We start from the raw sequence: 25,662 nt of genomic DNA on the forward strand, positions 1-25,662 counted from the left end.
GGAATGAATTCTGTGCCTGAAAAAGCAAATAAACTCAAGATGTAAAATAGAAAAGAAAAGAGGGGAGTTGTATAGACCCAAAGGGAATGAAGTGCTAAAGAGGACTTGGAGGGGGGGAGCAAGACAAAGAATATCTCAGCACTTGAGAAACTGAGACTATGTCTCCAATCCTATTCACCACCACCACCACCACCACCCCCCAACAAACATTAAGAGGAAAACGAGAGTTGTGCATGGTGGCACACACCTGTAATCCCAGCACTTGGGGAGGCAGAGGCTAGCGAATCTCTGTGTGGTTGAGGCCAGCCTGGTCTAGAAAGTTAGTCCAGGACAGCTAAGGCTACACAGGGAAACCCTGTTGCAAAAAAAAAAAAAAAAAAAACAAAAAACAAAACAAAACAAAACAAAAAAAAACAGGGTCTCATGTAGCCCGTAGCCCAGGTTGGAGAATAACCTTGAACTATCCTCCTGCCTCCATGTTCCCGGTGCATGCCTGACTTGTACTTTTTTCTTTATATTATAGCTAATTTGATCAGGCTCGGGTAAGAGGTTTTTGATAAGACCAGTTCATAGATGGATTTTGTACTCTCTTAGGAGAAGGCACACACTGTTTTCTGTTTCTCTGTGGTATTAGTAGCCACTTGTTGCTTAAAGCCTAGATCCATTTATTCATTAAGGTTTGTACAGCAGTGACATTTGAATTCTATTATTCCTCATTTATTTTCTAGAATAAGGAAAAACATCTCCTCTCTTATTATTTGGTTGGACAAAGGTATACTTTGTTAAAGGAAAGCAATGTAAATGTTTGCCTTTTCTCTACTTTTTCCAAAATAGTTATTTGGTTTTTTTTTTTTTTTTTCCATTCTAAAATATCAGCAATAAAAAACAAAAGACAAACAAACAGAAACAGTCATCATGAACTCAGGAATTGAACTAAATTGATGTTTCAGGTCCATTTTATACATTTCCTGGCATAGACCTGAAATCACGTCTCTAAAAAGGCCCAGTTTCTCTTTTGTGGGAAATGATAGCTCAAGGCCACTGTCTGTCTGGATGTTAGCAGCAATACTCACAGCTATTGAGTTGATCAGCATTTCAGACCTTTTAAGGAAAAACAGGACAGGAGATATTGATGTTTTTTTTTTTTTCCACAGTCAGGTCTTCAGGGTTTTCTCAGCTGTCTCACCTCTGAATCTCCTTTATTTCATCCTTGAGAACCCACAAGTACAGAAAATAATAGGCTTAAATTATCATATTATTATGCACTAGCTTTATATGCCATGCCATACACAACTGTCTCAGAGCAGAATGTTAATGCTTCCATGGCTAACAGGATGGCAAAAGCAAAGAAACTGTTTGCACCCTCTCTGCACCTGTACTCCACTGGCAGTTATTGCAAACTGCATTTTCATACCGACAGCCTTCCTTCATTGACTCTCAGGTCTACGTGGATCTATGTGCATTTATACACTTAGTTTACATAATGCTCCCAAACAGTCCCTTTGTCAATGTTTTTCTGGCTGTTTTTATTCTTTGAGAATTTGTTCTGTAGCAGATTGCCTATGAAGGGATCACAAGAGCATTATTTCCTGAGTGAGTGCATGTTGACAAGCATGGAGACTCTGTCCTTGAATATTACTTAGCTAGGGATGTCATAAAGAACACCAGACACTGGGTGACAGAAACAGCAGAGATGTAGTTCACAGTCCTAAAGGCTAGAAGCCTAAGGCCAGGTGTTGGCAGGTTTGATTTTTCTGAAGCATCTATCCTTGGTTGGCAGAGGCTACCTTCTTGCTCTTGTCACATAACCTTTCCCCTGCTATCTTTTGTCTGTGTATTGTTTGAGGGTGGACATGGCTGTGTAGCTCAGGCTAGCCTTGGAATTTCAACTATAGGCTGCCATGGCAGGCCTTTGGTGTCTTTCTGTGTAACAATCACCTCTTTTCAGGGGACTTAGGAAAAGGGCATAAGGGGAGAAAAGGGATGGAAGGTGGGACTGGGAGGAAATGAGGGAGGGAGCTATGGGAGGGATACAAAGTGAATAAATTGTAATAAATAAATAAATTTAATTTAATTTAAAAAATATTTTCACAGAACTGAGGATGTAACCTAAGGCCTAGCAAGTGCCAGGCAAGTGCTACCTGACTAAGCTCCACCTCCCTCCTCTTACAGACTGCATGGAGAGGGAACAGCCTTCTTCATACTTCCTCACCAAGTTGAAAGGCCTTGCCTTGAGAGATTCTTTCATTCTGAGGTATCAGGGCTTAAGATTCAACATGTGAACTTTTTTTTTATTTGGTAAGAGGATGCAACTCAGCTCATAACACTTTGGCTACAAATAAAAATTGTTGCCTTTTAAAACTTCTGAGTCAGTCACAATTTCTTTTAATTCTTTGGTAATTTCATGTGTGTATGGAATGTATTTTCACACATTTCGTACCCTATTACCCCTTCCATCTCTTTTTCACTGAATTTTGGCTACTCGTGTTATATTGTTTTTCCTACCTATCACGAATACATTGTTTTCTTTTCTTCCAGTATAAAGTATATGGATGTGATAACTGGCTATTTTTCTTTCATTTGTTATCCTTGCCTAGATAGAAAATCTCCCACTAAAAATCTAACACTTTAGGCAGAGGCAGGAGGATCTCTGGGTTTGAGACTAGCCTGGTCTACAGAGTGAGTTCCAGGACAGCCAAGGCTATATACAGAGAAGCCTTGTCTTAAAAAACCAAAAATAAAATAAAATAAAAAATAGAATATTTTTACTATGACATATCCTAGTATTGGTCATTTCTCTGGTATACAGCTGCTTTTGTAAATACGTTGTTTTAAGTATTTGTTCTGAGTTGTTTCAGAAAAACTTTCCTGTAGCCTTTACTATTCTGCCATTTTAACATTTTAATTTAATTTAATTGAGAACAGGATTATTCTATTGCCTAGACTGTCCTAGAACTTAACATACGGCCCAGGAAGGCCTCAGTCAGACCTGTGTTGATCCTCCTACCTCAGCCTCCCAAGTGCTAGAATTGCAAACATGAACTACCACACCATCTCTGTTTTCATTTTTCTGGGTGTGCATTCATTGTGTGTAATATTGTGTTTCATAGAGACAATTTATTTCAACTATCCTATGTACTTTCACCAAATCCACCCTCTCTCATTTCGTCCTCCTAGACTCCCTGTGCTTTATCCTTTCCCATTGATTTTTCTCTGTTCCTCTAGTCTCCATCCTGCTTTTGTGCACATGTAAAATGTTTTCCCTAATAACTCATAGCAAGGAGATATTACAGAGGGAGGAAGAGATATATAAATACCCACATATATTCTCCATAAAGGGTTCTAGGATCCACAAACAAAACATGGTATTTCTTCTTCTACACAAGGCTTATTTTTTTCCATTGTCTTCTTTTTATGTTCTTCTCTCTCTCTCTCTCTCTCTCTCTCTCTCTCTCTCTCTCTCTTTCTCTCTCTTTTGTTGTCGTTGGTTTTTCAAGGCAGGTTTTCTCTGTGTATCTTTGGATGTTCTCAAACTCACAAAGATCCACCTGCCTCTGCCTCCCCAAGTGATGGGAGAGACCTTGTCTTATAACAATAAAGAAAATATAGTACAGAACTGGCAAAATAGCTCAGTGAGTAAAGATGCCCACAATGTAAGTCTAGTGACCTCAGTTTGATCCCCAGAAGCCATGTAAAAGTAGGAGGAGAGAACTGATTCCAAAGAGTTGTTCTCTGACCTCCACAAGTGTCATGTGCTCACACATATGCATCATGTACACACACAATAATAATAAAATTTAAAAATATTTAAAGAAAATGTAGTACAGAAAATATGGTATTCTAGAGAATGGTGAAACTATCAACAAATCCAGACTTGGAGACTGTCTGGGTCAAATTGTCCAGCTACTTCAGTAAACAAGTTGCAACAGAGAAAAGGCCAGAAAAAGATTGGGATTGTGGCTTAGTGTTGTAGAGCTTACCTAGCCAACAGGAGCCACGGGGTTCTGTCCTCAGCACTGTGGTGGTACACACTTTTGACCCAAGCACTCAGGAAACAGAGGCCAGCCAATGGATCTCTGTTAGTTACGGGCCAGCCTGGTCAACAAGGTGAGTTCCAGGAAAAAAAAGGGCTACATAGTGAGACCATGTCTCAAAAACAAAGATGGGGGTTAGGGGAAGAAAGAGAAAATATATTAGCTAGTTGAGTAAGTGCAAGGGCAAGTACCTTTAATTCCAGTAGTCAGAAAGCTAAGGCAGGGTATCCCAGCTATATCCCCCTCTCTGGTCCCTTCCCAATCCCACTCATGCCCCTCCCCTAGTCCACTGATAGGGGAGGTCTTCCTCCCCTTCCCTCTGACCCTAACCTATCAGGTCTCATCAGAACTGGCTGCATTGTTTTCCTCTGTGGCCTGGTAAGGATGCTTCCCCCTCAGGGGTTGGTGATCAAAGAGCCAGCCACTGAGTTCATGTCAGAGACAGTCCCTGTTCTCCTTACTAGGGAACCCTTTTGCCTACCACAGAGGGCCTTTGAAAGAATCTACCCAGCAAGGTCTCAAAGCAGATGCCGAGACTCATAACCAAACTTTGGGCAGAGTGCAGGAGATCTTATGAAAGAAGAAGGAGATAGAAAGACCTGGAGGGGACAGGAGCTCCAGGTGGAGAACAACAGAATCAAAAAGTCTGGGCAAAGAGGTCTTTTTTTGAGACTCATACTCCAATCAAGGAACATGCATGGAGATAACCTAGAAACCCTGCACAGAGATAACCCATGGCAGCTCAGTCCTTTGATTAAAAAATAATAATAATTTAAAAATTAGGTCTGGGCTAGAGATATGGCTCAACAGTTAGGACCAGAGTTTGGTTCCGTGTACCCATGTGGACATTTACAACTGCATGTAATTCGAGTTCCAGAGGGAGTCTGATACTCTCTCCTGTCTCTACAGGCACAAGATACACACCTGGTACACAGACATACATTCAGGCACTTACACATACACATAAAAATTTAAAAAAAAAACCAAATCTTTAAAAAAATTAGATCCATAAGTACTGGTATTAGAAGATGTCCAAATTCTATAGTAATTTTAAAAAATCAGAACAGTGTGTTCAGTATGCTCAAATTTTTATTTAATAAAATAAATAAAACTATACATTTTGGGATTATGCAAAGACTTCATATAAATATGCAGCAGTCAACAGAGTTATTCTCAGGGCTGGCATTACAGAGGAGTTCTCTTTCAAAGCGTAACTTGCTACAATGCCTGCTCGAAATCTAATGAGCATCTTTTATTTTTGTAATTAGCAAAAATGCTGAAGGAAAGACAGATGGAAGGAAATGGGGTGGAGCGGAGGGAGGCTAAAGAAAGAAAATCTCATAGCCCTTAGGAACCCTTTAGATTATAAACTGAGGCATTCTCCTGACTTAATCACAACTAAATGATGAGGAACACTAGCCTTTGATAAATCCTAAACCACTTCCTAAAGCAGCTCTCACAGTATTTTGTATCTGTGTTTAAAATCTGTAGTTCTGGAATAGCTAGCCTACTATGATTACACATTAAAATTTACAACCTGGGTTAGGAACTGCTGTTCTGAGAAATGTGCTTGTCCAGCATGTGCATAGCAAGGGCCTCAATCTCGGTGCTACAAATACTCTAAGAACAGGAAAATTCACACAACTTTACGAATGGATTCCTGACGGGGCAGGGTGGGGGAATTGGTACTTGAAAAACAAGCCTCTGCTTCAAGTTTTAGCAACTTTCTTTTCTTCAGCTTTGATGCTTCATGGGAAACAACGCCCTTCCTTATCTTTCTCAGTTTATCCTATATGCCACTGGCTATCAATAGGGTGATCCCCATACCAGCATAAACAAACTTTTAGGCCCCATCCAGACCTACCAAGTAGGAATTTCTCTGGCCAGGATGCAGCAGTTTTCTGATAAGGTCTCTAGCAGGATTGCCAGATAAAATGCAGAACATTCAGCTAAGTTTGAAATTCAGATTAACGCTGTATGCATTTTTACCAAATGTATTTGTAGAAATTGGGACACACTTATATTCAGATGTAATAGAACACGCTGGGTTTTTGGCGGTGTGTATTTTGGGAGGGGGGATTCTCAGTCTGGCAACTTTTCTTCCGAGGTACTGTGATCCGTGTTTGCTTGAGAAGCACTAGGGTAGAGGTAAGGAAAGAGGCTGGGATTCAGATGACATGACTGCAGTCTGTTTTTCAAAATTCCACAAATATGATTGTCATCTCCTTAAGACAGAAAAGACCCATGACAAGGAAGCAGAGATGTGGGGACAGAGCAAGTCAGCCTCAGGGCCTAGGTTAAAGTTTAGGAGCAGAAGAGGCCTAGATTTTACCAGAAAATTGAAATGTATGAAATGGCTTCAGCTCCAGACCTCATGAAGCTCTGTCTTCACACCAAGACAGCTGTGAGCAATGTATGAGAAAGGGCAAGGGTAGACATTGGGGTTGGAGGGACAACTGAGAAAGGGCAAAATATCTTTTAGGATTTTTTGCTTGTTAGTTTATTCATTTGTTTCAGGAGGGGTCCATATATAACCCAAACTGGCTTCAAACTCATTATGTGGCCCAGGCTAGCCTTGAACTCACGATCCACTTATCTCAATGTTCCAAGTGCTGGCATTACAAGTGTGCATCAGCACACTTGCTAGGAAAATAGAACTTTTTAATAGAGTAAGAAGAAAATGGAGGACACAGGAAAAGGGCTGCCTTAGAATTGGCCAAGGTCAATTTGTACTGACATCAAGCTAATGAGCACTGACTGTAGGTAAAACCTGGAGAACAGACACTCCCTTAGAAGGTAAGGAAGGCTTCTGGGCAGTCTTGTTCCTGTCCTGTCAGTGTCTAAGGAAGTAGTTCCCAATCAGGGGAGATTTCAACCCCTGGCAATGTGTGGAGACATTTTGGTTGTCAAAACATGGGCATGGGCATCTTAGAGACACCCTGAGATGCTACTGTTCAACATCACTCACAGGCTAAGATAGCCCTTGGTACAAAGAATGATCCAGCTGCAAATATCAAGTTCCAAATCCCGGAAGCTACTCTAAAGCATGTTAATGAGGAGAAAGAGCTGCTTTCTTCCCCACTGCCTCATCTCCCTCATCTCTCACCCCAAGACCTGGACTATCCTCTCCCATGAGGATAAGCTATTTATGCGCATTCCTGTAAATCAGAAGGAAGATAATGAACTCTGAGTCTCTGGGTTCTAATTTGCAAAATATGGGTAAAAGTACTTACCTCAGAGGGTTATTGCAGAGACTAAATGAATAATTTAACAGTTTAAATTCAGGCATTTATTGAGCACCTACAATGTGTGCCAAGTTTTTGGAGCCCACATAGGTCTTTGCTAGTGAGGACTTCAGTGAGTTTCAAGCACCCAGAAGATTTTTAAACAGAGACTAATTTCATCACTCATACCCTTTCTCTCCCTTATTAGACAGAGCCTTAATCCTCTTGCTTCTTTCCCAGAGAACTAGAGGGGGCAGTAGAATTAATACCTTGCTTAAAAGAGCTACCTGAATCTGCACTATTCATCTGTGCTGTTTTGCTGATGTCTCCATCATGAGTTCCAAACACAGCACCAAAGCTAACATACCACATTTTTTTCTTTCTTGTGTTGACAGTTTTATCTGTGTCTATAATGAGTAGTCACTGTAAACGTGTCATTGTCACTCCCATGACTCTCTCCTCCTCCTCCTCCTCTCTCCCAGGTGGAAACACCTTGTCTTCTCCCCCCTGAGGAGTCCCCAGACAGCTCTCTGATTTTTTTAAATTTTAATTTAAAAATTAGGCCTAGGCTGGAGAGATGGCTCAGCAGTTAAGAGCAGTGGCTGCTCTTCCAGAAGACCAGAGTTTGTTTTCCCCACCTACTCCCATGTCTTGTGGAGGGAGGAGTCAGACTCCATCACATTGTTCTTAATCATCAAAAGAAGCTCGCCTGGAAGCATGGCTAGGTAACAGAATGCCTGGCCCTGGTTTGTTTTCTGTTTGGGTAAATAGTGTATGCTCCAGAGCTCTCTTAGCAAAGCACCCTCTCCCTGTCTCCCCTTTCCTTTTTTTTTTTTTAACAAGCCTTGAAAATTTTTATCAAAGACAAATTAACATTTTGCATGGTTTACCTTTTACCAGTCTGTTGTGGAATGCTTGTAATATCAGAACCAACGAGAAAAAGTAGAACAGTTATTTTACAATGAACTCACCTGCAACTGGCACTTCCTCCAGTGGCTACACATTCTTTAGTTGAAACAGTGGATTCACACTGACTGTATGCAAATTATTGCAGTAGCTGCATTGTCACCTTCTTGGGGTTGCTCAATGGTAACTTAAAATGTTAACCATCATATGACCACAGAGGATAGTCATATAATAAATCAGACCTGGTTTATTGCCAGAATTTATAATACCACACCTAGGGAAACAACTATGTTTATATATGTTAATATAGTTAATATAGTCAGTATCCAGTTTGACGTGTTTAAGCAGCAGACTAGAAAAGCAAATGAATTAACCCTTTTTACCATTGAGGCTTCCATCTCTATCACATTATGAAGTGCTTTCTCTCCTTCTCTTTAAGGGCCTTAACCTCTTTAGCAGCCATGATTTCCCTGGCCCCAAACCTCACAGAAGGTTCTTTTCTTGGGCAAATCAGGTGTGCCAAGCCTATGATTTTCATGCACAGCCCTTACCATAAACTCAGTATGTTCATGCTTCGGTTCTAAAGAAGGCAATTTACAGAAGAAAGTCAAGTTGCCAAAAACATGAAAATCTGTTCTACTAAGGAAATACATATAAAACAATAACGTGGTGTTTCTCACAAAATTAATGAAAAACGAGAATATCCAATACTGGTGAAGATTCATGGGAAGAGGCACTTTTGGACACCGTTGATAGAAACATGAGCTTCTGTAATCTTTTAGAAAAATCATCTGGTAATATCCACTAAAGTTTAAAATACATACACATATCCCTCATAGACTATGAAAATTCTCCCAGAGCACCTTAAGCAGGCATGTGCAAATATGTCTGTGACCACGGGAAACTTAAGGTGAATAACAATATACTATAAATTGAAGAATATTATTAACTCAGCCTGCATCACTGAGGAAATGCCCAAATTAATAACACATTATTTATAATTTGTTTCAAGTTTACCCAGTAACAGACAATCCTATTGCAATAAATATCCTTTCTCTTGAAGATTTTATTTTTAAACTGGTATCTGCACATATAATAGTGTACACAACTATTAGAGCACCAGTTATTAGTCTGCAGATGTGGTTCCATTGATAAACTGCCCCTCTAGCACACAGGATAGCTATGGATTTGATCCCCATCATTGCATAACTGGTGATGGTGGTGTATACCCCAGAACTCAGGAGGTGAAGGCAACAGGATCAGGAGTTCAAAGTCATCCTTAGCTTCATAGTGAGTTTTAAGCCACCACGGGTTCCATGAGACCCTGTCTCAAAAGCAGAAACCATAAAGAGAGGCTGGAGACATGGGTCAGCTGGTAGGAGTGCAAGATGCACAGTCATGAGAACTGGAATTTGGATCCTGGCACCCATATAACTAGCCAGGCATTGTGTACATGCCTGTAATCCCAACTCTGAGGCAGCGAGAGACAGGAATGTTGCTGGGCTTGCTGGATTCCAGCCTAGCTGACAAAATGAAAGGCCTAGGTTCAAGGAGAGACCCCGCCTCAAAGAAATATGCAGTGATAGAGGAAAGCATCAATGCCCTCTGCTGGCTTCCATGGGCACTCACTGCATGCATGTCTGCAAACATGTACCCACACTCACATAGACACATCCACACATATATAAAACAAGTGAACCAAAGTATCTTTCCTAAGGCAATTGCAAGGGCTGGAAAGCTGGCTCTGTGGTTAAAGAGCACTTGCTACTCTTGTAAAGGACCTGAGTTTGATTTTAGCACCTACACGATGGCTCACAACAATCTGTAATTCTAGTTCCAGAGCATCTTATGCCCTCTTCTGACCACTATTGACCACAGGCATGCATGTGGTGCAAAGATATATTCATGGGCAGAACACTGGTTCACATAAAATAAAAAATGAATAAATCTAGGGATAGCATGGTGGTGCATTCCTATTTGTGAGATATTTGTGAGTTTCAGGTCAGCTAGGGCTACATAGTGAAATTCTATCCCCAAATAATAAATAAATAGGTAAAAATATTCTTAAATAGCTGGATGCAGCTGGCACATGCCTATAAATCCAGCACTTTGGGAGGCAGAGGCAGGTGGATCTCTCTGAGTTTGAGGCCAGCCTGGTCTACAAAGTGAATCCAGAACAGCCAAGGACAAAGAGAAACCCTGTCTCAAAAAATAAACAAAAATATTTTTGTTTGCGCGTGTGTGTTTGACTTTTCAAAACATGGTTTCTCTGTGTATCCTTGGCTGTCCTGGACTCACTTTGTAGACCAGGCTGGCCTTAAACTCACAGAGATCTGCCTACTTCTGCCTCCCGGAGTGCTGGAATCAAAGGCGTGTGCCACTGTGCCCAGCTCAAAAAAAAAAAAAAAAAAATCTTCTTAAAGGTTTTATTACAGAAAAATACATTCCAAGTCATATCACAATGAATCTTCATAAAACAAAAGAAAAAGACAAAGAAAAATTCTTGAAGTGACTCAAAGAGAAAAATGCATCACTTATGGAGAATCCCAGTCTGAGTTAGCACACATTTCTCATCTGAAGCTCTGCAGACAAATTAAAGTAGAATGTTCTTCAAATGCAGAAGTAAATGAACTACCAAAACACAGCAGAACACAGGACCCACTTAGAACTTTGCCCAAATCAAGAAACTGCACCTTCACAAAATAATAAGGGTAGGTGATAAGGGCTAAGAGCTGGCTACAAGAGCTTCCACTGCCAAACAATCAGCAAGAAAATAAAGGGATGCTAACTTATAACCCACAGTATGAAATACATACTCAAGGAGTCCATGCTGTCATACATAAATGACTGTTACATTGGACAGACAAATGGCAGACAGACCAATACATTCATACTCACATACGTGTATAAGAGACCAGTGTTCTATTCTAATAGCTATAGGCACTCTTCCTGTAAAGAAGTAAAGTATAACTCTATTCCTTCACTTTTATATTCCTTCACAGTGTACATACTGACTTCCAAGAGTTTAGTATAGAAAGGAAAGGAAGAGTAACTTTATTGTGAAGACAATACAGTCTGTCAAACACTACCTTGGCCAGGTTATAAAGATAACACTGACAGTGGTAGGCCATTTTGAAAGTAGGTATCCTTGACATGACGTGGAGAAATTTTTTTTCTACCTTTGTAGCCTTCCCCAAGTCCATACCTCAGTTTAATCGTGACAAATGGCTCACACAGATCCCATTATTTTACAAAACAGCTGACAAGCAGTCACCGAAAACGTCAAGGCTTTAAAAATAAAAGTGTGAGAAATGGTCACAATCCAGAGGCACCAAGGAAATCTGATGACTAAATGTAATATGATGTTCTGGAGAGTGTCTCAGAACAGATAAAGAACGACAGATAAGAACTGAGGGACCCTAAGGGCCCAGGAAATGGCTCTGTGGGTAAAAGCAATCGTTACACAAGTGCAAGGATATGAGTTCAAATCAGCCACCTTTGTAAAAGGCCAGTCTGAACATGCCTGTAACCCCAGTGCTGGACGTGCTGGAAGCAGGGTAGCTGGGGCCTGGTGGCCGCTGGCCTAGCTCTAGGTTGTGTGAGTGCCTGTCTGACGGAACAGAGTGGAGAATGACCATGACATCTGACCACCACCTCTAGCCTCTGGAGAGGGCTGTCCTCTCCCTTCCACTTCTGTTCTGTGGCTTCCGTGAACCATCGCAGCACCACCCCATCACTGTCACATACACACAACAATAATTCATTTTAAATTAAAACTTAAAAAATACCATAAATAGGCTAGATGTAGTGATGCATGCCTGGAATCCCAGCACTTGGGGGACAGATGCAGAAGGATCTCAAGTTTGACACCAGCCTGGGTTACATAGTAAGACCCTGTGTCAAAAAATAATACTAAAAATCCACAGAAAGATAAAGATGGAGAAAGAGAGAAACAAAAGAAACCAACAGGAAATGAGCACTAAAATATCAGACTCCAGGCTTAGCGTACTGACAGTTACCATTGTGAGTCTGTGTTCTCCAAAACTGTACATTGAAGTCCTAAACCTCAGTACCTTTGCCTATGTTTTCAAGTAACAATGAAGGCATTAGAGGGCCGGAGAAATGGCTCTGCAATTAACAGCACTTTCTGCTTTTGCAGAGAACCCAGGTTCAGTTCCCAGCACTCGCACGGTGGTTCACAACCATCCAGTTTCAGGGTAGCTGATACTCAATTCTGACCGGTCCTTGACAGCAGGCCCACATGAGATGTACATACACATGTACATGTGTGTGCATGAAAAACACCCACACATAAAAATTCTTTTTAATCTAAAAATAAAAAGATGTAATAAAACCATTCGGGTGAGTCCTAAGTCTATCCAAACTGCTTTCCTCGTGAGGATGTGAACATCTAAAGAAATGCGTAGGGACAGGAGAGCACCACATGAAGACTGCCACAGGGCAAAGACAGTCCTGTGAAGACAGGACAGACACTGGAATACAGCTGCTGCAAGCCATGGAATACCGGGGCCTACCCCACTGAAGCTGGACCAGGCAAAGAAAGATCCTCCTTTGGAGGATCTGGGTGGAGCATGGTTCTACCAACAACTCCCCACTCCAGAACTGTGACACGATAAATATCATTTTACGGCTTTCATCACAGCAACCTTAAGGGACACTAATATGATGACCTAAAATGCAAACAGCCCAGTTAAAATCCAGAGCTTGGTAGACTAAATTTAAAAACCAATCATAAGCCAAATATATGTCATTTGTATGAAAGTTACTTAAAATGGAATAAAGCTGGTCTGAACAAAAAGTAGGCAAAACAAGCAAACAAACAAAAAATTATATCCCACAGTGTGGATTAGCTTGGCATATCATGACCTTAGTGTACATCCATTGCGGTTTCTTAGCTCACTACTAGTTGCCCATACCTCCTGCACAGATGCCACGCCTCAGGCCTCTGTGGCCACCTGCACTGACATGCACATACCCATACACAGGACATAAATAAAAATAAAGCAAATCGTTTAAAAAAAAGAGAATGCCCATTATCAAAATCACATACTTTTTTATGTATGCATCTATACGCTCATAAATACTATGCAAAAAACCACATATATCGGTCTCTCGGTGTTACAATCGGACAGTAGGAGGTTGTCAACAGGGAGATAGCATGATGATGATAATGGCAATTATGATGATTATTACTTTGCAAACAGAAACATGCTGGCCAATTTTTCTTTCTTTTATTTTTTATTTATTTATTTATGTTTGGGAAAATGACTTATTATATAAAGTAGGCTGCCTGGAGCTTGCAAAAATCCTCTTGCCCTTGCTTCCTGAGTGCTGGAATTGCAGGCATGTGCCACCATGATGGGTAGATTTTAATAATCTTCTGAATTTCTAGTGGCTGAATCAGGACAAATAAGCAGAAACACACAGAGTATGGAATGTGTTTCTCAAGCTGCTGCTTTGCTGAACTTTCTCTTCATCTTTATAAATTGTTAGCGAGGAGTTAAAAGTAGCTAAAAAAATCAGTGGGCCTGTAGAACTCCTTCTTGGAGACACTTACGGAAGTCCAACCCAACTGAGTTAGACAACTCGGTTATTTGCATATTTTCCCAGTTTCTGTGGCTGTCTCTTTTTTACATTGAAAAGATAGCTGTGGGAGATATTTATCATACTATGTCTTTTAAATGTCTCACTCTATGTACAAGGAAGGAAAAAGAATATTAACTTGATCATTTTGTCTCTTTGGATTGTTTTGCTTGTTACAGTGAGAATATAGTCGATTTTTAATTGGAAATAAATTGAAATTAACAACAGCAACAATAACAACAAAATGGACAGAAAAACACACCTTTTCTCACAAACGAACTTCTGCTCTTCTCTCTGCTTTAGTAATAGTGTCATCACTTGTATGAGAGAGTCCTGGAAAGCCAGGTCACTCCTTCTGTAATCTTCCACCCTTCTTAATTAGTCACCAAATCCAGATGCTAGTTATAAATATCCCTACCTTCCTCTAATTAGCTGTAAGTCCTATCCTAAATCTCTTCTAAAATCCCTTCCTTTCTCCACCCTTGCCAATAAGGCTTTTTTTCACTTGAGAATTTTGTCATCTCTGAGTGTTTCAGTGGCTTTTAATGTAATCTCCTCTGTTACTCTCCACTTATTCTCTTTCAGTACTGCACTCAGCATTAGCTTTCTAAAAGATGTCAGTGTATATTGGGGCACAGCAATGCCTGTATTTTATTATTTTAATAGTTACACCTTAATGTTAATATAAATAAAATATATCATACGTTCATGACTCCAAAGGCAAGACATCAAACTGTAAAGGAAAAATACAGTAAGTGAAGTCTGGAAAACATCACTTTACAGTGTAGGATACAAACTATATGAGTCTTTACAATGGAGTCTCAACCTACTCTTTCCATCATCACCTTCAGGATTGTCCCCTTTAGTTAGAGAAAGTCTTCAGACTGCTCCCAAACATCCTATATTCTTTCTTTCTTTTCTGTCCTTTGTCCTCATGTTGTTCTCTCTAGCTTCTGCCCACTAAACCCTTCCTTATGCTTTACTGTTCAGATGAAAGTGACACAGATCTTTTATACTAATTATCTAGGAAGCTGAGGCAGGAGGATCACAAGTTAAAGATCTACCCAAGGATCTTAGTGACACCCTGTCTTAACAACTTTTTTTTTAAGGCTAAGGGTATAGCTTGGTGGTAGGGTACTCACCAAGCATGCCTGAGACCCCTGGTTCTATTCCCAGTACTACTCTATTCCCCTAAAAAAAATTCACTCAAATATTTCTTCACTGAGGATTTCTCTATGGACACTCTCCAGCTCATGTGCTGTTTCCCCATACAGCTTCTGTTCTGAAACTTATAATTCATAACATGGTCATTACTTGTTTACATGCACCCCCCATACACAAAATTATAAACACTTCCTGGACAAGAACTACATCTTACTCAGTTTTTATGCTAAAGACTTACAACATATCTAGCATAAATTATTTTCAACATGGCAGCATATCATGACATTTCAGCCAGTGACGAATGTAGGCAGGGTGTATATGCTGCACATCCTACCTACAACGTAGTAGGCTCTGCAGTGCAGCTATGTGGAAGTATGTGATAAAACCACCACACAAAAGGTTTCTCAGATTGCATTCCCACTGTGAACTGTCACGTGACTATACTCTCAGAATTTAAATTGAGTGAGAAGATCCAAGTCTAGAATCTAGAGTAATCTGTGTTGAATGTTATTGTTTTATGTTCCTTTCTTGTAGGTATTACCCTTTATCACCTGGAAAGGAGTAGAGAGCCCTGCAGGAATGTTTTAAGTAGAGAAACAGAGCAGATTAGAAAGTTCTGGTTTATTTTATTTAGCATGAAGTCTCTTTCTTAATTTTGTTTTGAGACAGGGTCTCATGTAGCCTAAGCTAGTCTTGGATTCCCCGTGTAACTGAGGGTGACTCTGAATACCTGATGTAGGAAGTAGACAGCTTTCCTGTAACTGTAGAGGCCAGCTGACCTAAGGTCAGCCACAAATGCGTCAAACAAAATCTACCCTCAAGCTCCAGGGCTAGTGAGGTGGCTCAATGAACAAAGGTGATTGCTATACAAGCCTGATGACTCTAGCTACATCCTCCAAACGCAAATCATGTAGACAATGATAACCAACTCCACACCGTTGTCCTCTCACTTCCAAAAGTTCACCTGGCATGCGAATTCCCCAGAACAACAACCAAAAATGGAAAATTTAAAAGAAAAGTTCAGTATTGACTGTCTTACTTTTTTTATTTGAAAAGTTGTTTTTCCCATTTGTGGATGGAATGATTTTGGTTGAATTTTTTTGTGGTTAATTATTTAAAGACTCTACCTAGCAGGGTATTAAAGCAGATGCTGAGATTCATAGCCAAACTTTGGGCAGAGTGCAGAGAATCTTATGAAAGAAGGGGAAGATAGAAAGATCAGGAAGGCTCTGGAGCTCCACAAGGAGAACAACAGAACCAAAAACTCTGGGCACAGGGGTCTTTTCTGAGACTGATACTCCAACCAAGGACCAAGCATGGAGGTAACCTGGACTCCCTGCACAGATGTAGCCCATGGCAGCTCAGTCTTCAAGTGGGTTCCCTAATAATGGGAACAGGGACTGTCTCTGACATGAACTCAGTGGGTGGCTCTTTGATCACCTCCCCCTGAGGGGGGAGCAGCCTTACCAGGCCACAGAGGAAGACAATGCAGCCAGTCTTGATGAGCCCTTATAGGCTAGGGTCAGAGGGAAGGGGAGGAGGGCCTCCCCTACCAGTGGACTTGGAGAGGGTCATGGGAGGAGTTGAGGGAGGGAGGGTGAGATTGGGAGGGAACAAGAGTGAGGCTACAGCCGAGGTACAAAGTGAACAAATTGTAATAAATAAAAATTATATTAAAAATATTTAGAGTTCATTGTAGAGTATAGATTTTTATCCTCTCAGATATGTAGCTAGCAAAGATTTCCTCATATTCTGTTGGCTCTCTCTTCACTGCTAATTATTTCCTTTGTTGTACAGAAGCCTTCTATCATGCAATCCCATTTTGGCAATTCTTGCTATTATTTCCTGAGCTATCAGACTCCTATTCAGAAAGCCATTGCCAATGTCATTATCTCGAGTGTTTCCCATTTGTTTTCTTCCTGAAGTTTCAAATCCTTAGATATAGTTAGGAATTTCAAATTTTGAATTATTTTATTATTGTATGTATGTTTTGCCTGCATGCATGTCTGTGCACTATGTGCATGCCTGGTGCTCATGGAAGCCAAAAGAAAGTGTCAGATCCCCTGAATTGGAGTTACAGTTGGTTGTGAGTCACTATGTGAGTGCTGAGAATTGAATTCAGGTGTTCTGAAAGAGTAGCTAATGCTCTTAACCACTTAGCTATCTCTCCAAAGCCAGGAATTTTAATTTTAAAAGTACCATTTGGGAAAAAAAAAAAAAAAACAAGTGGAAAATGTGATGATGTGTGATGCTTGTTTTTACATTTAACTCCATTTGCAACCACCCTACACTGGTATGAGCATTAGAAGTAGAGATAAACATCAATCTTTTCATTGTTCCAGTGGTGTGCCACTTATGAGTATAGGTTGATATGTCCTAAGTAAGTACTTAATAAAGAAATCTCTTTTGTCTATAAATAAAATGTTTCAAGCTTTATATTAAAGCACTTGATTTATTTTTATTTATTTGATTGATTTTGTCCAGGTTGAAAAATAAGAGACTACTTTCAATTTTCTACATCAAATCAACTTTTAAAGGCAATTTTTTTTTCTCCAGAGAAGATATAAAAATACAAGAAATACATGAAAAGATGCTTAACACATCTAGCCATTAAGAAAAGGCAACTAACTCCAAAGTACAATTATAGACTTCTCCCATCAACTATGGTGGCTATGACCAGATACATGCTATGTGAGAATGCCAAGAAATGGAACGCCTATAAGTTGCAGGTGGGGTGTAAAATGGTACAACTGATTGGGGAAAGATGTTGGCAATTCCTCAACAAGTTACAGCTAGAATTCTCCTAAGACCCAGCAATTCCATTTTATATGCATACACAAATGAATTGAAGGCAGGAACTGTATAATGTCATAATTGCCATGGCCAGCTATCCTTACAGGCAGAGTTGCCCATGAGCTTCAGGACAGGCACCTGGAGCACCCACGGATGGCTACTACCCTGAAACTCCCCATGTTGGAGACCAGTAGGGGAGTGGACTCCCCCCTCCCCCCCGGTGGTGGTTACAGAGGTCCTGCCCCTGGAGGACTCTATGAACACACCAGTGCTGGAGGAATCCCCTCTGTAACTCCGAGCAGACTATATGATGGTGCACCTCCAGGGGGCACCTACGGTCAGCCACCTCCAAGTTCCTACGGTGCCCAGCAGCCTGGACCTTATGGACAGGGCGGTGCCCCCCCCCACCCGAATGTGGATCCTGAGGCCTACTCCTGGTTATAGTCAGTGGATGCCAATCACAGTGGTACATCCCCCTCAAGGAGCTGAGGAAGGCCCTAATCAACTCCAACTGCTCTTCGTTCAATGATGAGATATGCCTTACGATGATAAACAAGTTTGACAAGACCAAGTCTGGCCGCATCGATGTCTTCGGCTTTTCAGCCCTGTGGAAATTCCTGCAGCAGTGGAAGAGCCTCTGCCAGCAGTATGACTTGGACCACTCTGGATGCATTAGCTCCACAGAGCTGCAGCAAGCTCTGTCCCAGATGGGTTACAACCTGAGCCCTCAGTTCACCCAGCTCCCGGTTTCCCGCTGCTACTCGAGCTCTGCCACTCCCGACTTGCAACTGTTTCTTCAAGGTGTGTACCCAGATGCAGGTGTTGACTGAGGCCTTCCGGGAGAAGGATCCTGCTGTACAGGGCAATATTCGGCTCAGCTTTGAGGACGTCATCACCATGACAGCTTCAAGGATGCTATGACTCAGCCTGCCTAAGGGAGTGGAGCACACCAAGGGCTGTGGGCCTCTCTTCTTTTCCTCCTCTCCTATTCAGAGCTAGGCAAGGCAGAAGGTTCCTGGGCTGTGGAATGGCACAGCCTTGGAGTAGGGGCCACTGGTGGCAGCAGTGGAGTTAGTGTCTGCTCAGCTCTGGCTTTTTCCTCCACTCCCTGATGCCAGTGCTAAATGCTCATTGGCTGGTCTCTTCTGGTACTCCCTGTCATCCCGGCACTGATGCCACCATGTCAGATGAGCCCAGTTTCTGCTAATCAGACTGAGCATGAGGGAGATTTGTTGGAACCAGTGCCTAGGATTCCTCAACTCCCACAATCCTGGTATGTTAGCATTAGTTTACCTGAGGCTCTGCCTGCTAAGAAGCTTGGACAGTCTGCCATCTCAGCCATACATGATAAAGTCCATGACCTCCAAACCTTGGACCCCTCACTGGCCTGCCATATTCCACTCAACTTCACTCCCCAGGGGACAGTTGTCACATCCTACTGCTAATGTTGTTTTTTAATTTGCTTTTTGTTTGTTTGTTTCTCTCCCAGTTGGAGCCAAAAGTCCGGAAGCTAAGCTTCAATAAAAGATTCTATAGTCCCATGTTTCTGTCCTCCTCCCCCCAAAAAAATTAATTAAAGGCAGGTATTCAAACAAAACTTTGAACAAATATGCTCAGAGCCAATATTCACAATAGCTGAAAGGTAGACACGATTCAAATGCCCATCAGTAGATGAATAAACCAACAGTGACATGTTAGGCAACATGGGCTGGTCGATACACACTATAGCACGGATGAACTTTGAAACTACCATGCTAACAGAAAGAAGCAAAACACAAAGGGCCATGTACTGCATGATTCTATTTATATGAAATATCTGGAACAGGTAAATCCATAGAAACAGAAACAAATGAGTGGTTGCTAGGGTCCAAGGGCAGGGTGAAATGAGAAAGGATACCAAGTTTCTATTTGGGATGATAAAAATGTTCTAGAACTAAACAGAGACAATGATTCCACAGCACTTTAAAATAGATAAAACGGTAAATTTTATGTTATGTTTATTTTGTCACAATAAAAAAGCAAATCCTGACCTGCAAACCAGCTGTAAGAAAGCATTAAAAATAATCAACTGTTAATAAATTTTCAGCTTAATTTCGGTACAGTGTGGAAAATAACTCCATTGGGATCTAACTAGTTGAGATATGATAATACATTCAGCACAACTGTAATCCTATAAGAACAACTGACAATTGGAAACTGGGTGTGGTAGTGCACACCTGCAATCCCAGCATTGAGAAGGCTGAAGCAACAGTTCAAGGCTAGGCAGAAGCTGGGGAAATTGCTTGGTGGATAAGAATGTTTGCTGTGCAAATATGAAAACCTGAGTTCAAATCCCTAGTACCTATGTAAGAAAAAGCGGGGTGTAGATCCTGGGGGCTCACTGTTTGGCCAGCCTAGCCTAGTCAGCAAGGTCCCACTTCAATAAGGCAGAGAACGACAGGAGAAGTCATCCAAGGTCTTCTGGTTCTACATACATGTACCACATAGACATAACACACACACACACACACACACACACACACACACACACACACTCATAAACACACACACACAAGAAAGAAACAAATAAAAATGTTAAGAGCTCAAAGCCAGCTTGGGCTATATGATAAGATCTTCGCTCAAATAAAAATTACAACATTTTATCTTGTAAAAGTGATGTGAATTTTAGACAAAATCTTAAATGTCATCCTACTCTTTCCTCAAAAAAAAAATCTGCACTGAAGTGTACCATATTCAAACTGCAGAGAGCCAAGGCAAAAAGGAAATTTTTGAAAAAAAAAAATCAGTGTTTTAAAATACCTTATCCACAAAAGATCAAGGATTAAAATTATATCAAACTTCTTAAAAAACGGGTAAAGGGATATTTAATATATTGAAAGAAAAGCACACCAACATAGAATTATGCATCATCAAGTATGGTAACACCCAATCGTAACCCTCAGCACTCAGGAAACAGAGGCAGGAGGATCACCTCAAGTTGGTACCTACCCTGGTACACAGCCAGAGCTACATGGCAAAAGTGAAGATCAACAATAATAAAAAACAGTGGCTGGAGAGGTGGTTAAGAGCCCTTTTTGCTCTTGCAGGGGACCTATGTGCAATTCCCAGCACTCTCATGGTGGCTTAAGCCATCTGTAACTCCATTTCCACAGTTAAAACCCTTTTCTAACTTTCATGGGCACCAAGCACACATGTGATGCATAGACATTATGTGAAAGCAAGACACTATGTATTTCATAAATATGTATTTTAAAGCAACAACAAAAACAAGCCAACTTAAATAGGAAAGGACTTAAGCAGATGCCTCTCTACACTAGACATATAGACAACCAATAGAGACATTAAAAGGCCATTCATTGCTAATTATGTGTAAATCAAAATCACTTCATATCCAATAGGCTTTATTAAGTGTTGGCAAGCATGTGGCAAAATTGGAGACCTTGCCCATTCTGGCAAGAAGGTAAAATGATGCAGTTCTTTGGAAAACAACATATGGCTCCTGGAAAGAACTCCACAGAATTGCCATAACAATCCCACACCTAAATATATAAACCAAATTGAAAACCAGGAATGAAACAGGTATTTGAACACCCATCTTCACAGCAGCATTGTTCACAATCAGGTGAAAGTAATTCAAATGTTCACTGACGATGAATATGGATATAATAAATGTCCTGACTTGTTTTGTTTTTGTTTCTTGTCAACTTGACACAAGCTAGGGTCATCTGGGAAGAACTTTAATTGAGAAAATGCCTCTATTGGTTTAGCCTTTAGGCAAGCCAGTAGGGCACTTTTATTAATAAGGGACACGGGAGGTCCTAGCCCACTGTGGACAGTGCTTCCCCTGGAATGTGTAAAAAAGAAGGCTGAGCAAGCCTGTAAATGTCACTATTACTCCATCCATGGCCTCTACTTCACCTCCTGTCTCTAGCTTCCTGCCCTGCTCAAACTCTTGCTTTGGCTTCCCTCAGTGATGGACTGTGGTCAGGATCTGTGGGCCAAGTAAACCCTTTCCTCTCCAAGTTGCTTTGGGTCACAGTATTCATTACAGAAATAGAAACCTAACTAAGACCATAAATGTGGCACACCTACAGTTGAATGTTGTTCAGCTTTCCAATTTTTAATGGGTTCTACATTTACTTGTTTGTTTGTTTGTTTATGGAGGGAGAGCGTGTACATGTCAGAGAGTACATGTAGCAGTCAGAGGACAACTTATGAAAGTCAGTTCTCTCTTTCTATCATGTGGGTGGCATGAATCAAACTCATGAGGTTAGGCTTGGCTGCAAACATTTCGCCAGCTTGGTCCTCTCATATGCTTTTTTTTTATTAATTACACTTTATTCACTTTGTATCCCCCCATAAATCCCTCCCTCCTCCCCTCCCGACCCCACCCTCCCTCCCCCTTCTTCACGCATGCCCCTCCCCAAGTCCACTGCTAGGGGAGGTCCTCTTCTCCTTCCTTCTGATCTTAGTCTATCAGATCACATCAGGAGTGGCTGCATTGTCATCTTCTGTGGCCTGGTAAGGCTGCTCTCCCCTCTCATATGCTTTTAAGCCTTTTTTTTTTTAAATGAGGGCTGAAGGTAAGATGGTTCACTGTAGAATGTTCACCTAACATATATGAGGTCCTTCCTCACTAATCACTAGCTTAGCATTTCTGAAGGAAAGCGGGAGGGAGAGGGGTAAAGGCAGAGGGAAAGAGTGGGAGAAGGGAGAAAGGTTGAGGGAAGGGAGGAAGGAACTCTCACACAGCATCAATGAACATTAAAGATACTGAGCTAAGTGAAGCAAACCAGGTACACAAACCAGAACAAGAGGTAAATAGTGTATGATTCTACTTAAATGAGGTACTAAAACAGTCAAATTTATAAAGTCAAAAGTAAAATAGTAGTTTCTTGAGCTGAAAGGAAATGGGAAGTTACTGTTTGAATGACTGTAAATGTTCTATAATCATCGGCTCTACCACCTGAGCTAATGGAGGAGTAACTATAAAGTTTACTAAGAATGATGAAAAACTCCTAGAGCTAGGTAGCAATTACCAGCTGTACCACAATGGAGAGTGTTGGAGTGCTACTGAACTGTACACTTAAGAATCTGTTAAGCCGGGCGCAGTGGTGGTCTTAACAAAGATGGTCCTGGTTAAATAAAATGGGTCATAAAACAACAACAACAACAACAACAAAAAGCCATGATTCTGGGAAAAAGGAATGATAGAATGCAAGTGGGGGTATTTACAGAGGTGGCAGGGAGATGGGGGGGGAGAATATAATCACAATTTATTATGGATATGTATGAAATTTTCAAAGATTATTAGTCAAATAAAGCTGGAAAAATCTCTCTCTCTCTCTCTCTCTCTCTCTCTCTCTCTCTGTTTTTTTGAGACTGGGTTTCTCTGCATAGCACTGGTTGCCCTGGACTCACTGCTTTGTAGCTCAGAATGGCCTCAAATTCACAGAGATCCACCTGCCTTTGCCTACAAGGTGCTGGGATTAAAGGCGTGTGCCACCATGCTGGGCCAACAGTTTCTAAAGATAGTTAATCTCAGCTCTTACGTGACAGTTATTAGTAAAATTTCCATAAGCGATTATTTTTCCAAGCTCTTAGATTCCTGCCATACTCATTAGAGCATCAAGCAAAGCTGCTCACTGTTCACTAATCCATTCTCTGAAAAAAGTATTAGACACTCATATGAAGTAGCAAGAAAGAAAAGTTAAATTCTTGAAACAGATAACTATGGCTATGCTTTCAAATATAGGTGGACAGAAAGTGGAAATGTGAGGCTCCTTGGTGATTCCCATAGTAAATTATGTCAGCAGTGAGAAATTTATTGTTGGGATCATCAAACAAATGCTGTATGAGCTTTAGTTGATAAATAGCACCCTTTCTTCCCTCCCTCTCTCCCTCTTTTCTTTTACTTTTGTGACAAGGTCTTCTCAAACCCAAACCACCTGTCTTTCCCTCCCAAGTGCTGGGATTACAGGCTTGCCCACTACACTTGGATTTTTTTTGTTTATATCTCCTAAAATTTGCAAAATAAATGTCATAACTATTACAAGACAAACCTAAACAGTTATTAAAATGGTTGGGTTTTTTAATTTTTATTTTATTTTTATTAATTACAGTTTATTCACTTTGTATCCCAGCTGTAGTCCCTCATCCCCTCCCAATCCCACCCTCCCTCTTCTTCTCCTATACCCTTCCCCCAGTCCAGTAATAGGGGAGGTCCTCCTCCTTTTCCATCTGACCCTAGTCTATCAGGTCTCATCAGGAGTGGCTGCATTGTCTTCCTCTGTGGACTGGTAAGGCTGCTCCCCCCTCATGTGGAGGTGATCAAAGAGCCATCCCATACATTCATGTCAGAGACAGTCCCTGTTCCTATTATTGGGGCACCCTCTTGGACACTGCACTGCCATGGGCTACTTTTGTGCAGGAGTAAAATGGTTGGTTTTAATGGTACATAGCATAGTTGCATTTTTCACTAGTCATGGAAGTGTACATCTTTTAGGATGCAAGAAAAGACTATATTGTGCACCAGAAATATTCTCTTGAATATGAAGGGGGGGGCATGAGCAACACAAACTTTGTTCCCTTGTATCTCCTTCCCTCTTGCCTACTTCCTGGTTTCATTCCACTCTAAGCAATCTAAACCAATTTACTCATAGTCCCTAGACTTGTCTTTCTAGACTTTGATTCCATTCATCATCCCATTTTTCTTTGATCCTCCACACTTTGTTGACACTACAGACATATTTAACCTCTTCCCATTCAAAAGTTAAAATGTGATTTCCACAGTATTTCACTTCAAACTATTATTCTATTTCCATCCTTTCCTTCTCAGGCAGATTTCTGGAGTGGTTAGTCTAAATCCACTGCCCTTTCCCTGCCATGTGTCTTTTTCCTTTTTCCATTGAGTCACTTCACTGCAGTCCGGCTTTTGCTATAACATTATCAAACTATAATAGAAGTCAAATGTAGTGGCACATACACATCTGTAATCTTAGTACTTGGTAAGCTGGGCCTGGAGGACCATTTTAAGTTCTAGGTGAGGCTGGGCTACTTTGTGAGACCCTATCTAAAAATTTCAAACAGACAAAGACACAGAAGAAAGGAAGGAAGGAAGGAAGGAAGGAAGGAAGGAAGGAAGGAAGGAAGGAAGGGAAAATACACCTACTTTTGGTTTTAGCTCAAGTACCCTTTCTTTCTAAACCTGCCCATGCAACGAATCAGCATACCATCCTAATATTGTAACCTATGCCATTCTGTCAAGCCTGGCATTTCCCTCTGGTTGAAGCTCTTAATTTGGACAACACCTAGTAGTCCTACCTACCAATCACTTCCCATTCCAGGCCAGTTCAACCTCCACAACTGATTTCAAAATTATCTTTGATTTATTACAAAACCAAACCAACTCACCCTTTTGAATTCTCAGACCCCATCAGAAAACAGACTCCTTGGTTCAGCATGTTAGGATCCAGGCATGTCTGTGAGCTTCAATTATCATGGCTATCAGTCCCTGAATACCAACTTTCTCACCAGTCCACAAACACACCAAGCTCTTGTTTGCCTCCCTGTCTTCACATACTGCATTCCTTCCTCCTTATTTTTTCACTCATCTTTAATATGTCTTGGCAAACATCCTAGCTGTCATCAAGCAGTTTTGTTAAGCAAGTTATGTTTATTAACTTATTTAATCCTCAGTCAATAGTTAAGGTAACTACCATTGTGTCCATTTTACAAATGAAAAGAGTTAGAGGGTTATTTAAGTTTCTATCTAGTGACTGGGAAGATTTTTTTCAATATATTAGAAAAGCTTGAACCTTTCACCAGTGTGCTACAGGTAATGTACATGATCTATAGCTGCCTACTCTGTTCTCTACATTCCCATAGCAGTCTCTTCACTCCCCTGTAATGAGCTACCACACTAGGATAAAATATCT

General features: G+C 40.9%; 1 protein-coding gene and 1 pseudogene across 3 annotated transcripts in view; one reads left to right on the forward strand and one right to left on the reverse strand.

Annotated features, from left to right (window-relative positions):
• Snx12 (sorting nexin 12) overlaps nucleotides 1–25,662 on the reverse strand; it is a 129,777-nt gene that overhangs the window by 31,947 nt on the left and 72,168 nt on the right. The gene's annotated exons all lie outside the window — the stretch shown is intronic.
• On the forward strand, nucleotides 17,812–18,646 carry LOC110564654 (peflin-like; annotated as a pseudogene).

Source organism: Meriones unguiculatus, chromosome X (assembly GCF_030254825.1).
Source record: "Meriones unguiculatus strain TT.TT164.6M chromosome X, Bangor_MerUng_6.1, whole genome shotgun sequence".
NCBI lineage: Eukaryota > Metazoa > Chordata > Mammalia > Rodentia > Muridae > Meriones > Meriones unguiculatus.